A 12,193-nucleotide genomic window follows, 5' to 3' on the forward strand; every position below is an offset into this window, starting at 1 on the left:
AGTGGGAAGGCAGGCTAGGCAGCCCGGATTCCGGAGGTCAGCTTCGGCTGGTTGAAAGGGCCCGCCAGCCTCCAGGCAGTGACTGCACAGGCACTTCTGGTCTGAGAGACCTCCATTGCCATGACTACAGAATTAAGACACAAATAAAGTTTATTCCTCCTCCTCCATAACCCAACTGCCGCCGCTTTTGTGGCTGTTACCGTAAAACCTCGTTATAACGAAGTTGAAGAGGGTAGTGAATACTTCGTTATAATCATTGCTTCGTTATAGGCAATGTCCATGTCTACCGACAATTTACAGGCAAGGGAGGATAGACTCACCACTGAAACTCACAGGATCCCGCGAAAACGAAGAACAAGCAAAAAAAAAACAGCAAAAAATTGTTACTTTATTTTCACGCCAAACGGCTCATCCATGATCATACGACAGCACGCGAACTGGCGGCTAACTTCACAGAGAAAAAGTCCTTGATAGATTTTGCCGCGCCTTCTTCGGGCGAATGATGGCTTTTTTATCTGCAGACGTTATTGCGAATCCCTCCTCGCCGTTATCGTGAGCCCCAAAAAAGCGGCGCAGCAGCTCTGCCGCATCCCTGTAGAGTGCCTGGAGCCTAGGAATATCCAGGCAACCTACCGGGAGCCCTGAAGACGCGCACCGTTGCCCGTGTTGTTAGGCGCTTGCAGCCATTTTAGGGCGCTGGAGTTGGCGGCTCCTCGCAAGCGCGAGTTTTGAGTTACCGCATCCTTGATACGGCGTAAACCGTCGCGCACTATAAGACGTTGACCCGGCGGGCACCAAAAAAATGGCCCGTAAATTCTCGTTGTGGGAAACAAAAGGTTCGTTATAATCACTGCGAGGAAATTTAGCTGCGGTAAAACGACGTCTTCAATACAAGGGCGTCTATGGGAATTTTAAGGGGAATTATGACTGCTTCGTTATATACATTAGTTCGTTATATCCCGTTTCGTTACAGCGAGGTTTTACTGTATTAATTTCCCATGTGCGGATTATACAGTGTTTTCATTCACGGGAAAATGGCGGTTTACCATAGGCGTGCGCACAGGGGGGGCAGGGGGGGCGGCCGCCCCCCCTAATCATCTGAAGGGGGCGCCAAATTTGCCCCATGCCTTGCCGATGTAACACATGAAAGTAAAATTTCTGCTCAGAAATATTTTGTGTGTGTTGCAATTCCATCACATTGAAATAAAAATTTCATAACCATCCCTCTTTGCACTGCGTTCGCACCGCAAGGCCTTCAGTGAGAAGAGGTCGGGAGTTGCTCTGGGGGGGGGGGGGGGGGGGGGGGGCGCAGCGGTAAGACTTTTCCCCCCCAAATTGAGAACTCTGCGCACGCCTATGCGGTTTACATAGCAAGTTTACCGACAATTTTGGTTCCATGCTGATCCATCTTTCGAGGCAGCAGGTGGCCCACAACTTCCGCAATAAACTCCTTGTATCATCATCATCATTAGTCAACGCACTAGCCTTTGAACATGTCCTCTAGTTGCTCCTCACCTGCGGTCTCCTCCAACCCCCCTGAATACTGACATAAAAACAGACCTTACGGCAACTGCAGCCTCCGAGGCGGAAAATTTTTGTAATGGCTAACTCGCCCCAAAACATCGGAAACAGGGAACCTAACTTTGAAGACTCCAAACAGCAGGAAAGTTCTTCTCACCACAGTTCGAAGGGCGGCGAATACTGGTGGCAACTGCGCAGTGCCCCCGACGGATGTCAGTGGTCCTTTGGTACACAGAGAAGGGCCCGTCTCTGATACTGCTACAATATCCGCACAACTCGCACACCCATCGAGGAAGGTATGCTCAACCTATTACACGACGTTTCCACGCTGGCAACTGCCTAAAACGGCCAGAAATCCAAGCACGTGGACGATGGTGCTCCGAGCGTCGCAGAGGCGCCGCAGCTGAATCATCGTCTGCGAGCGAAGGCAACTGGCTGTCTAGACACACAGGGCGAGGCGTCAATTGCACGGCAAGCGGTGCACTGCACCCAGCGTCGGGCAGAAAACGCAACTTCACCACGTCGTATTATTGCCGGCGTTGTCGCACGCAGCTCGCGAGCGGTTGCCCCTTAAAAGCACTGCAAGCTTTGCGAATCATTCTCGACGAATAACACATGGGCGGCTCTTGGCCCGCGTTTGGGAAAACTCCGAATGCAGTGTAAAGGACGACGGAACAAAAAAAAAAAAAAAACGGCATCGCTGCATGTCGATGAAAGCCGTTATGCACGATTGTTACCGATACAGAAGCAACGCTAAACAGCTTGAGTGGCTGACCAATCATTCTGATTGAACCCAACGATCTAGTAACGTTGAATTGAACCGTGTTAATTAGGCTTAGTCGTTAACCCTCAGCAGTAGCTCAGTTGCTAAGGTGTTGTGCTGCTGATACCACGCACGCCGATTTGATCCGGGACGCTGCGGCCGTTTTCTGATGGTGGCACTATCTATTCAAGTTTCCCAACTGTTGTGTGCATTGCGGCCCCTCCCACGATGATGTTTGCTGATGCTAATACACGTAAACGAACGCGTGCGTCTCGCAGAAAGTTTGTTGTGTTTGTGAAAATACCTGTTCTTGTTGCTTTGCGGTGATATTAATGCGGAATGACTTAATCAGTCTGAAAGCTGGCTGCGGCGTTGACGTAGGATTGCCGATTAATGGCCCCCGCGCGACTGCGAAGCATTGGAGTACAAGCTTCGCAAGACAAAAAAAAAAAAATTGCGGGGGATGCTTAGAACTTTCAAATTTAGGAAAGGCCTATACAGTAAAACCCGGTTATAGCGAACTGTAATATGCGCCGCGATTAGTTCGATATATCCAATAATTCGATATAGCTGAACCCGTCTATTACGATTATTTTTTTGCTACGAGTTCGCAATACGCGGGACCCCACCCCGCCATTCCCACATAACGAAACGAACACATAAAGTATGCTATTACCTTACGCAAAACATCCATTTATTGCATGCAATAAAGCTACTTTCTGCCTTTACTGCCTACTTCGCAAGCAAGGGGAGATTTTTTTTTCACTTTCTTTTTGGCGGCACCAACTAGCACCGCCTTCTCTACACGAGACATCGTTTGCACCAGTTCAAGTCCGTCTCCTTCAATATCGAAGCAATATTGGCGGAGAACATCGACTGACAAAAGCGCTTCATAAAGCGTCGGACGGCTTTACGTTGTGACATCCTCAGCCTCTTCAGTGCTTTCAGCAGCACGAGCTGTCATGACATCGGCGATTGTGTGTGCACTCGAAGGGCTCACAGTGACGGCAACATCATCGTCAACACTCAGGAAATTGAGGACACTCCTTTCGGCACAGCATCTGGAACGTTGCCGAGCCCTTCGCGCGGTTCGCCGACGATGCCGTCTTGATCAGGACTGGCTGGCTGGATGGGCTCCGTCGTGAATCCCGTGCGTCGGAAACAGTTACGGAAGGTGTAGGGCATCACGTCGGTCTATGCGAGGCTCAACATGTCAATCGTGGCCAATCAGCATCTCAATCGTCGCTCCGAGACCACGCATTTCGGTGGCAATTGTAGGCGCGCCGAGTTCGATATATCCGATGTGAACTTCGTTATAAGGAATATGCTTCGCATACATTTTCGTAACAGATTTTCTTTTGTTCTTTATATAGCGTAATTCGCTCTATCCGGGTTCGTTATAATCGGGTTTGACTGTAGTTAGGCTCCCTTAGACACCCCCCTCGAAGCTGTTTTTCCTCGTTCGCAATAGCCATGAGCCTCCTGTTCAGGGGTTTATCCAGAACCTCGATTTTTTTTTTTTTTTCTGTGGAGGGAGGAGGGGGGGTGTCAAAATCCTCCTGCGGGGGTGTTGTGGAGCTGTTGGGGGGGGGGGGGGGATGGAGGGTATGTGACTGGGCGGTGGGCTCGTGGAATATTTTGGGGGGCTGTTGGGGGGGGGGTCTGTATAAAACGCTGCTCCTGTTCTTCCTCGTCGGCCCTTTGGTTTCTCAAGGCGGTTCATATTGCACGTGAGCGGCTTCCCCTCTTCCGGCACTACTGTATCCCTTTCCTGGCGCGAGCTCCCCGTCTCACGCTCCCATTTTCTGTACCTCCCAACACGCTCCTTGAAACACACAGATCTAAGGCTTCCTCGTTAAAAACACAGGTAAGTGACCGTTCTGCTAGGGCCGCGCTTGGTCCTGCGCAGACCCACTTGGAAAGCGGGCAGTGCAGCCGTGGAGGAGCAACAGCCACAATTTACCCTCTGCGCAAATATGGAAGCGGCGTGTTCAGCGGCGTGCTTAGTTTTCATCGGAATTTTAATGCGAAAGCATTATATTTAGCTATGTTGGTCGGAGGAGGAATAAACATTTATTCAACTGTATGGGTTCCGTTGTGGGAGGCTTCCTTAGTCCAGGAAGCCTTCGTCCTTGGGTGCCCGACGGGCCCCGTACACCAGTCGTTGCTGGTCTTGAGGGCGTGAGCTGGTCAGCTGGTCCCCCCACTGCTCCAGGGCTGGGTTTGGTAGGGGGGCTAATTATGGTGATTGTCGGCACTCCCAGACCATATGGTAGAGAGTGTTGGGTGTGGGTCAGTGTTGACAAGTCAATGTGTATGTTGTTGGGTAGATGGCATGGAGTAGTGTTCCGTGGGGTAGGTGTTAGTTTGCAGCTGTCTGAGGGTAATGAATCCTCTCTGGTCATTTCGGGGAGTGGTGGGGGTTAAATGCGGCGCTGCAGTCGGTAATGGGCGAGGAAATCCATGTATCTTCTTGGAATGCCATCGCTGGAGGTCATCGATCGGTCTGCCAACGAGGGGAAGGCCCGGAAGGTATGCTCGCGGGCAGCGGTGTGGGCCGCTTCATTCCCCTCGAGGGATGCGTGGCCTGGGGTTCAGACTACGTAGAGTTCGGGGGGGGGGGGGGGGGGGGGGGCTTTGTAGAGTGTTCAGGATGCGAATAGCTTGGTTTTGGAGTCTGAGATGACAGAGAGGTAGTCTGGGCCCGTGGTGGCATCGAGGGCGATGGCGATTTCCTCTGCAGACTATGAGTCCAGGATTGGGATTGTGGCCGCCGCGAGTTCTGTGCCACGGTTGTTCACAACGCTGATGGCATACGCAGAATTTCGAGGGTACCGGGCAGCATCTGTATAGCGGACCGCTGGTTTGTTGTTGTCACCGTTTCCTTAATTGGGTGTGCTGTCAGAAGATATGGGGAGTAGACTCAAGCGAGCAAGCAACCCCACCGAATCCACAGGGTGTCGAAGGGGGTGGCCGTCTGATGTGCGGCTTTCGCCGACCAGAGCGGTAAGAATGAGTTAGAGCCTTGAATGAATCAACAACAGAAAGACTTATATATGAACAGGCAAAACACTGGCACGCGGGCATGTATCGTTAACGAGAGGTAACTTTGAACGAATACAATTGCGGGAAACAGTTCAAATACAAAATGCACAACAGGGAGCTTTAACCAGGAATATTGCAAGGTAGAAAAGTTAATTAAAAGCAAAACAGTTCGATGCATACGAGAGACAGAGTCCCACAATATTCACCGGCCGGACCGGACAATGCACCGCTGTCGGAGGCGATTCGGCTACCTGTGAAGCGTGGCTTCGTCGTAGGCCAGGCCGTCCTAGACGATCAGGGTGATTCGGGGCCCGGGAGTACGTTGGAGTCCTCCAGGGCGCGGGTCTCCTATAGTGGGGTGCACAAACTGGCAGAAGCCGTTGTTACATCACGACGTCCAAACGTAACTAATTTGCTTCGGCGTGGATTCTCTTTATAACTGCGCCGGCGCGGAGAGAGAGGGCACAACGCACTACGCGCCCGCCGCCGTCGAGCGCACAACTTCCCTCTTTCTCCCTTCTGAAATCATCGGCGCGCCTTTGCCGTCGAGCGCACAACTTCCCTCTTTCTCCCTTCTGAAATCATCGGCGCGCCTTAGCACGGGCAAAGCTACGCTCGCCCCCTCGAAAGTGCTCGAAGCTTCGGCGAAAGCTGAGCGGCGGAGGTTTTATTTTGTTATTTTCTTGCCGGCGAGCCGGCGAGTGGGCGAAGTTACCGCCGCCTCGTTCGAGGGAGTTCCAGGGTTTTCCAGGGGCGAATAGAACCGAAAGTGAATGAGAATTAGGCGCTGTACAATGATATGAAAAAGCTATACGGTACTTTTAGACGTCGTACGCTCGAGTTTATGACAGTTGCCTCCGTAGGATCTTCTGAGGGTGATGACCCTGGCTGTTTCGGTATGCATTGAATACGGGATGCATATTCCTGGGGATGGGAGCAACGGTTTTGCTCCCATCCCCAGTTTTGAGTCTTTCGAGTTGGCTGGGTTTATGAGCTTCAGCGAGTTCCTCCCAGGTGTTGTGCAGACCAAGTTTCATTAGCTTGTCGGTAGAAGTTGTCGGAGGTCGACAAAGTGCAAGCTTGTAGGCCTTCCACATTAGGATGTTCAGTTTGTCGCGCTCGCTATTCTTGAGACTGAGGTATGAAGTGCCGTAAGTAAACCTACTGATGATTAGGGCTTGGGTCAAGCGCATAGTGTCGTGCTCCTTGACCATGGCGTCTGTTGCTTACGCGGCGAATGAGATGGGTGACTTGAAGTACTGTTTCTTGAACTTTTTGGATCGTTGCAAGGCCTGCTCCGTCTCTCTGTAAGGTTAAGCCGAGAATCCGTAGGGTATTAACCAGGGGTATGGGGTTACCATTGACTGAGAGTTCAAGGTCGGGTATGGGGGCGGGTGGGCGACCTCTGCTGCGTTTATTGAGCAGTAAAAGTTCCGACTTGTCAGGGGCACAGGAAAGCCCGCGAGCCCGGCGGTATTCTTCCGTGGTGTTTATTGCTGTTTGGAGTGCGTCTTGTTGTTCGCTTACTGGGCCTGTACGCGTCCAGATAGTGATGTCGCCTGCGTACAACGCATGGCTGATTCCTAGTATTTTGTTCAGGAGTGGAGGTAGCCCTCGCATTGCCAAGTTAAAAAGCAGTGGAGAAATGACAGAACCTTGGGAAGTGCCTTTTGGTAGGGTTTTTAGAGTTGCCGTGCGGAGCTGTCCCATACCATTCATGGCCGTGCGGTCGGTGAGAAAGTCGCGCACATAACGGTAGACTTTCTCTACCGTTACGTGCGCGACTTTCTCTCCGCAGTGGGTGGACTGTAGGCCTTCGAGTATAGCTTGATGGGTGACATTGTCAAACGCGCTTCTGACGTAAGTGCAAGAATGGCGCTCTTGTGTTGGCTGCTGAGATTATCCAATAAATCTTCTTTAATTTGAAGAAGGAAAGTCCGAGGCGAAAGCCAAACATGGTATGCGGGAGGTACTCCTTGTCTTCCAGTACGGCGATAGTCTGTCGTGCACCATATGTTCGTAGAGTTTGCCCACGCAAGAGGCAAGAGAAATGGGACGCAAGTTGCGGAAGTTAATGGGTTGCTTTGCTTTCCGTGCATTCGAGTAGCGACCGAAGAATGGCCCTGATGCGGCGACTACTTAAAGTACCTTGTAATTGGTCGCAAACATGGTTCCAATTTTGTCGGCTGAGGGTGTTTGCATATTCCTCAGCTTGTTTAGTCAGCTGTGCTATTCGCAGTTTGAGCTTACGGTTGTGTTTTTGTTTCTTTCAGCGACGTATCAAATTCTGTCTGGCGTCCCAGATATGAAGCAGATGCGCGTCCGCCGCTGGGTTGTCCATCGTATACGTTGAACTGTTTTAGTGTGTTTGTTGACAGAATCCAATAATTTCTAGTCCATTCCTCGATATCAGTGAGGATTGTGGGTTGCGCGGACTCACGGAATGCGGTCCAGTTCGTGATCTTCGCTTGCCCGATTCTCTGATGCCCGATGATGTTTTACTAGGATTCGAAGGATGTGATGGTCGCTTCCCAGGTTTCATCCAATCTTGTCCATTGGGTGTTCTTGATATTGTGGGAGAAGGTAAGGACGGTGGTCGTGTCACGGGAAACGCTGTTGGCGATGCGAGTGGACAGTGTGGGGTCGGTTCAGAGTGCAAGCTGATGTTACTGTGCAGCGTTATGTACATCCGCACCTTTCTTAGTTGTAATGGTGTATCTCCATGCTGCGTGCGGAGCGTTAAAATCGTCAAGGACGAGCAGTTTGTGTCCGTGGGTGAGTTGTTTGGTCGCTCGGAGGAGTTTGTCGAGGCTCACAACGGATTTCGGTGGTGGGCTGTATATAGATATTGAGAATAAACAAGCTTGGGTGAATCTTGTTTCGTGTTAGTATTTCGACGAGGGTGTGTTCGATAGGGGTATCAACGGAGTGCTCTTGGGAGGTGTGCTGCTTCTTCGTAAGAATGGCAGCACGGAAACGACCGGGAGCGATGTGCGTATCATACCCACTTAATTTAACGTGATCTGTTTCAGTTTCTTGTAAGGCAATAACATCCGGATTGTGTTGCTGGCTGAAGTGTAGTAGGGACTGTCGCTTTCGATTGAATGATTCCACTGCCACACGGTGAGAGTTGGGGGGGGGGGCATCTGAGCGGGAGAGGTCGTTAGTCATTGTCGGGGAGTTCGCAGGTTTCTTGCATATGGGCTTCACCCACGGGGCAGGATTTGGACTTCTTGTGCGATTGTTGGTACTCTTCCTCGAGTCTTATAACGCGCTGGTTGAGACTCAAGCCCATCTTGTCAACTTTGTCGTTAAGAGCTTCTTCAAGACGAGCCATGCGGGCGTTGGGGGTTTCTCCTAACTTGCGGATGGTGTGTGTAGTCTTCTCGGGAGCTTCGCGGACATTATTTAAGTGGGACGTAAACTGTCGCTCTTCCTGTTCTTTGAATTGCGTCAGCTTCTGGTCGATCTTCTGTTCTATCATGAGATTTAACTGCTCAAATGTCGGGAGTGGGCGGGGGTGCGTCTTGTTGTAGAGGGCGCAGGGTCGCTGAGATGCTTTGAGATGTTGGTGTTTGATGATCTGTCTGGGAGTGGGGAAAAGGAGTTCGGAGCAGTGGGGGAGGCGCTAAGGAGTTGTGACCAGCTCACCTTGGTATTGTCTTGCGGTAGCGTCGACCGAGTCTTCTGGGCAGGTGGGCTGTGAGCGGAGGTGTGTCCGGAGTAGTCCGGATACCGGATGAAGCGTTCACGGATGTGGAGAGGTTTCGGGCTTGGTCGATGGCGTTTCTTGCAGTCCTTGCCGGCTGTTTCATGTGGTAAATCGCGTAATTTGCATTTTGGTTGGCACGAATGATTTGGCTTTCATCACCGCAGAGCTTGCAGACGTTTTTTTCTGGGTTGGGGCAAGCGTCCTGGCGGAGGCCAAGTTCTCCACATTCAGAACAGAGCTGTACGGATCGGCGGTAGGGACGGCAGCGGGTGTAGGTGCTTCCAAACTTGACGTAGAAGGGGACATGTGGGCCTTCGAAAGTGATTAGGGTTGATGTTGAGCGTCCGAGCATACACGCGTGAAATATCCTAGGACCAGTAGTAAAGATCAGCTCAGCTACGTCTTCTTCAGTTGTACCCGCTTCGAAGCCGTGTATTACGCCACGCACAGTGCCGGGTTGAAGGCGTAAGGTATGGGGAAAGTTCGTATTGCGTCGCGCCGAGCTGAAGGTACGTGGGTAATACAACTGAGCTTCATGGTATAGTGCTCGTCCGCGGTGCTGGCTACGATGAGGTTTTAGGTCCATTGTGTTTGAACGGTGACATGCGCGTAGAAGCCCCCAAGCAGCATTGGCCGATAGCCAATCATTGGACGCCCCTTGGCTTCCCTTTGGCTTCCGATAGCTTGGCCAGACGCCGGCCTGTACGCAAAAGCCATTCGTGGACAACGAGCGCTATACGACCGGCCTTGAGGACACGCATTGGCCGGTGCGCAAAAAATCACACTGGACAGCCGATAGCTTGGCCAGACGCCGGCCTGTACGCAAAAGCCATTCGTGGACAACGAGCGCTATACGACCGGCCTTGAGGACACGCATTGGCCGGTGCGCAAAAAATCACACTGGACAGCGCGCTCATTCAGACGTAATTTTTGATCATAAAATTTTATGAAGAGTAGTAGCCTATATGTGACGCAGGTATGTATGAGTGCCTTTACGCATGTCTTGGCATGTTCTTGTTAGTTGAATGACCACTCAAGTTCACTCAAAATATTACTGAAGTTTGCGTGTTTTTGAATTTGTTTTCACGCGCAGCGCACAACAAAAAAAGTAGTTCCAAATCATTTTCAAGCTTGTGTCAAGTAGCACATTTAAATAAAAAAGTATTGGCAGGTGTAAATGCCGACAGCCTTGCCTGTTGTTGCATATTGTTGCATGACGTCTCATTGTAGAGCACTCGTGTGCGTTATTTTGCGTGTGTACATGCGCACCCGGCGCGCAAGCAGCACCACTCGAGGGCAGCACTGCGGTCGTTGCCCGCGGCGGTTAGAGTGGCTCCGTCTCTTTTGTGGCATTGAAACTGCGGTAGTACTCCTGTGCGTGTCTGTGAGGTGCGTTTTGGTGTCGGTGGCTGTGTGAAGTATACCTGACTGGTGTAATAACATCGTTTGCCTGCTACGGCCGCCGCTGAAAACGTAAGTCACCATTTCATTTTTAAGAGCGAATGCTCTTTATAAGCGACCCCAAACCATCCACCGCCGGCGGCGGCGGCGGCGGCGGCGTCGGCGGCGTTGGCGTCCGCAGTGCTCCTCTACATTTAAAAAAGAAACAGCATCCGGCGCCAGGTTTCGATCCGAGGACTTTGCGGGCCGCAGCGCGACGCGCTACCGACCAAGCCACAGACGCGACGGTGATATCAGTGTTAGACGCGCCTTATATCTTTAACGCATTCAAACTACGTCGTCAGCGGCGTGCGTTGGCGACTCAGCGGCGTTATAGCGGCTTGATAACTGCGTGGTGTACACGTGATACTACAAACCCGATGGAAGAGATGGAAGAGAAGGCGGCGAGGGGGTGGGCTGCGGGGGCCGAGCGCAAGCGCCGCAAGCGGGCCGACAACCGTGCATTCGCACTTTCACATTCTCCCCCTCGGGGAAATGCGGGGGAATTTTTTTCGCGGTGCGGTAGTGCTCGCGCTCGTTCCCGCCAAAACTTCAGCTGTCGTTTATAACTCGCGCTCACGAGTGCTGCTTAGTGTTGTTGGTTCTTGCGAAGAAAAAAGTGGTCACATACATGTGCTTCCAATTGTGTGACGCCAGTTCTAGCTATCCTTTTTCCGGCTTTGTGTTTTCCGAACAAGCAGCCGTGCTCCCACTGCAGGTTCACGACGTTCAGCATGCGTTGAAGCAAGACTCGTGGGCAGTATAAGAGTTGCGGATGTATTAAGCTGGCTTAATTAAACTCTACTTATTAATGAAGCTTTCGTTTCATTATTTTCTTGAGCAACGTAAAGGTATTGTCGAGCGACAAAGTAATTACACTACCGCTGGGCTTCTCCGTCGGTTCCGTTCGCGTCTGACGGGGCAGAAGTGAGCGAAGGCACAACAAAATTTCACGGAACCGCTGGCGTGTCGCTTTGTCTATTGGACTTTTTATATTACTTTGCGCTACTGCAATAAGAGTGAAGCCCATTTTCGGTGAAATTCCGGACTGTTTTCTCAAGAACGAGCCAAGTAACTGCTACCGTAAAACGCAGAGAAATGAATAGTGCAGTACGTTTTATGTTTCGTAGCGAGTGTTAACAAGCTAGAACTTTAGGCTGAATATTTTCACACGGATATGTGGTAAGGCTTGTATAGGTGCTGTATTTAGTAAGCAGCGTGAATTTAGCATTATAGTGAACTATTTTTTTTACTTATTACAGGCGCTACGACGCACAGGTGTTTCCCGTGGACAAGTGGCGGATGCAGCAGTGACAAGCTTTCCAAGCTGGGCTATTCTACAATAGTGCTGTTCAAAAACATATTGTGGTCTTGGCAGGTCGGCGAATTACCGGGAATGAGGGTCTTGTTTTCATTTACCTGAATGCTTGTTTTGTAGGCATCTCAAGCAGTTAAACGAATGATAATCGGTTCGCGCTTCATGAGCAGCGCTTTTTAAAATTTTTTCTCGACTGTTGTTTGTGTTTGCTTTCATGTTTGTGTTCGTATTCTTGCCACTGTTAAGCGAGGTTTCTCGTATATTTGATGTGCATAATAAAAAAGCTACACAGAGAGACCCGGTGTGTTGTGTTGCTCCATTGTTTTTGGCAAGTCAAGTATGTATAATTGCTTCGCAAAGTTCATGCAGTTTGCTTATTGTGCCTCGCGGTCCC

This window comes from Haemaphysalis longicornis, unplaced genomic scaffold, assembly GCF_048455015.1.
Source record: "Haemaphysalis longicornis isolate Haplotype H1 unplaced genomic scaffold, Haemaphysalis longicornis Haplotype H1 scaffold_2, whole genome shotgun sequence".
Lineage (NCBI taxonomy): Eukaryota > Metazoa > Arthropoda > Arachnida > Ixodida > Ixodidae > Haemaphysalis > Haemaphysalis longicornis.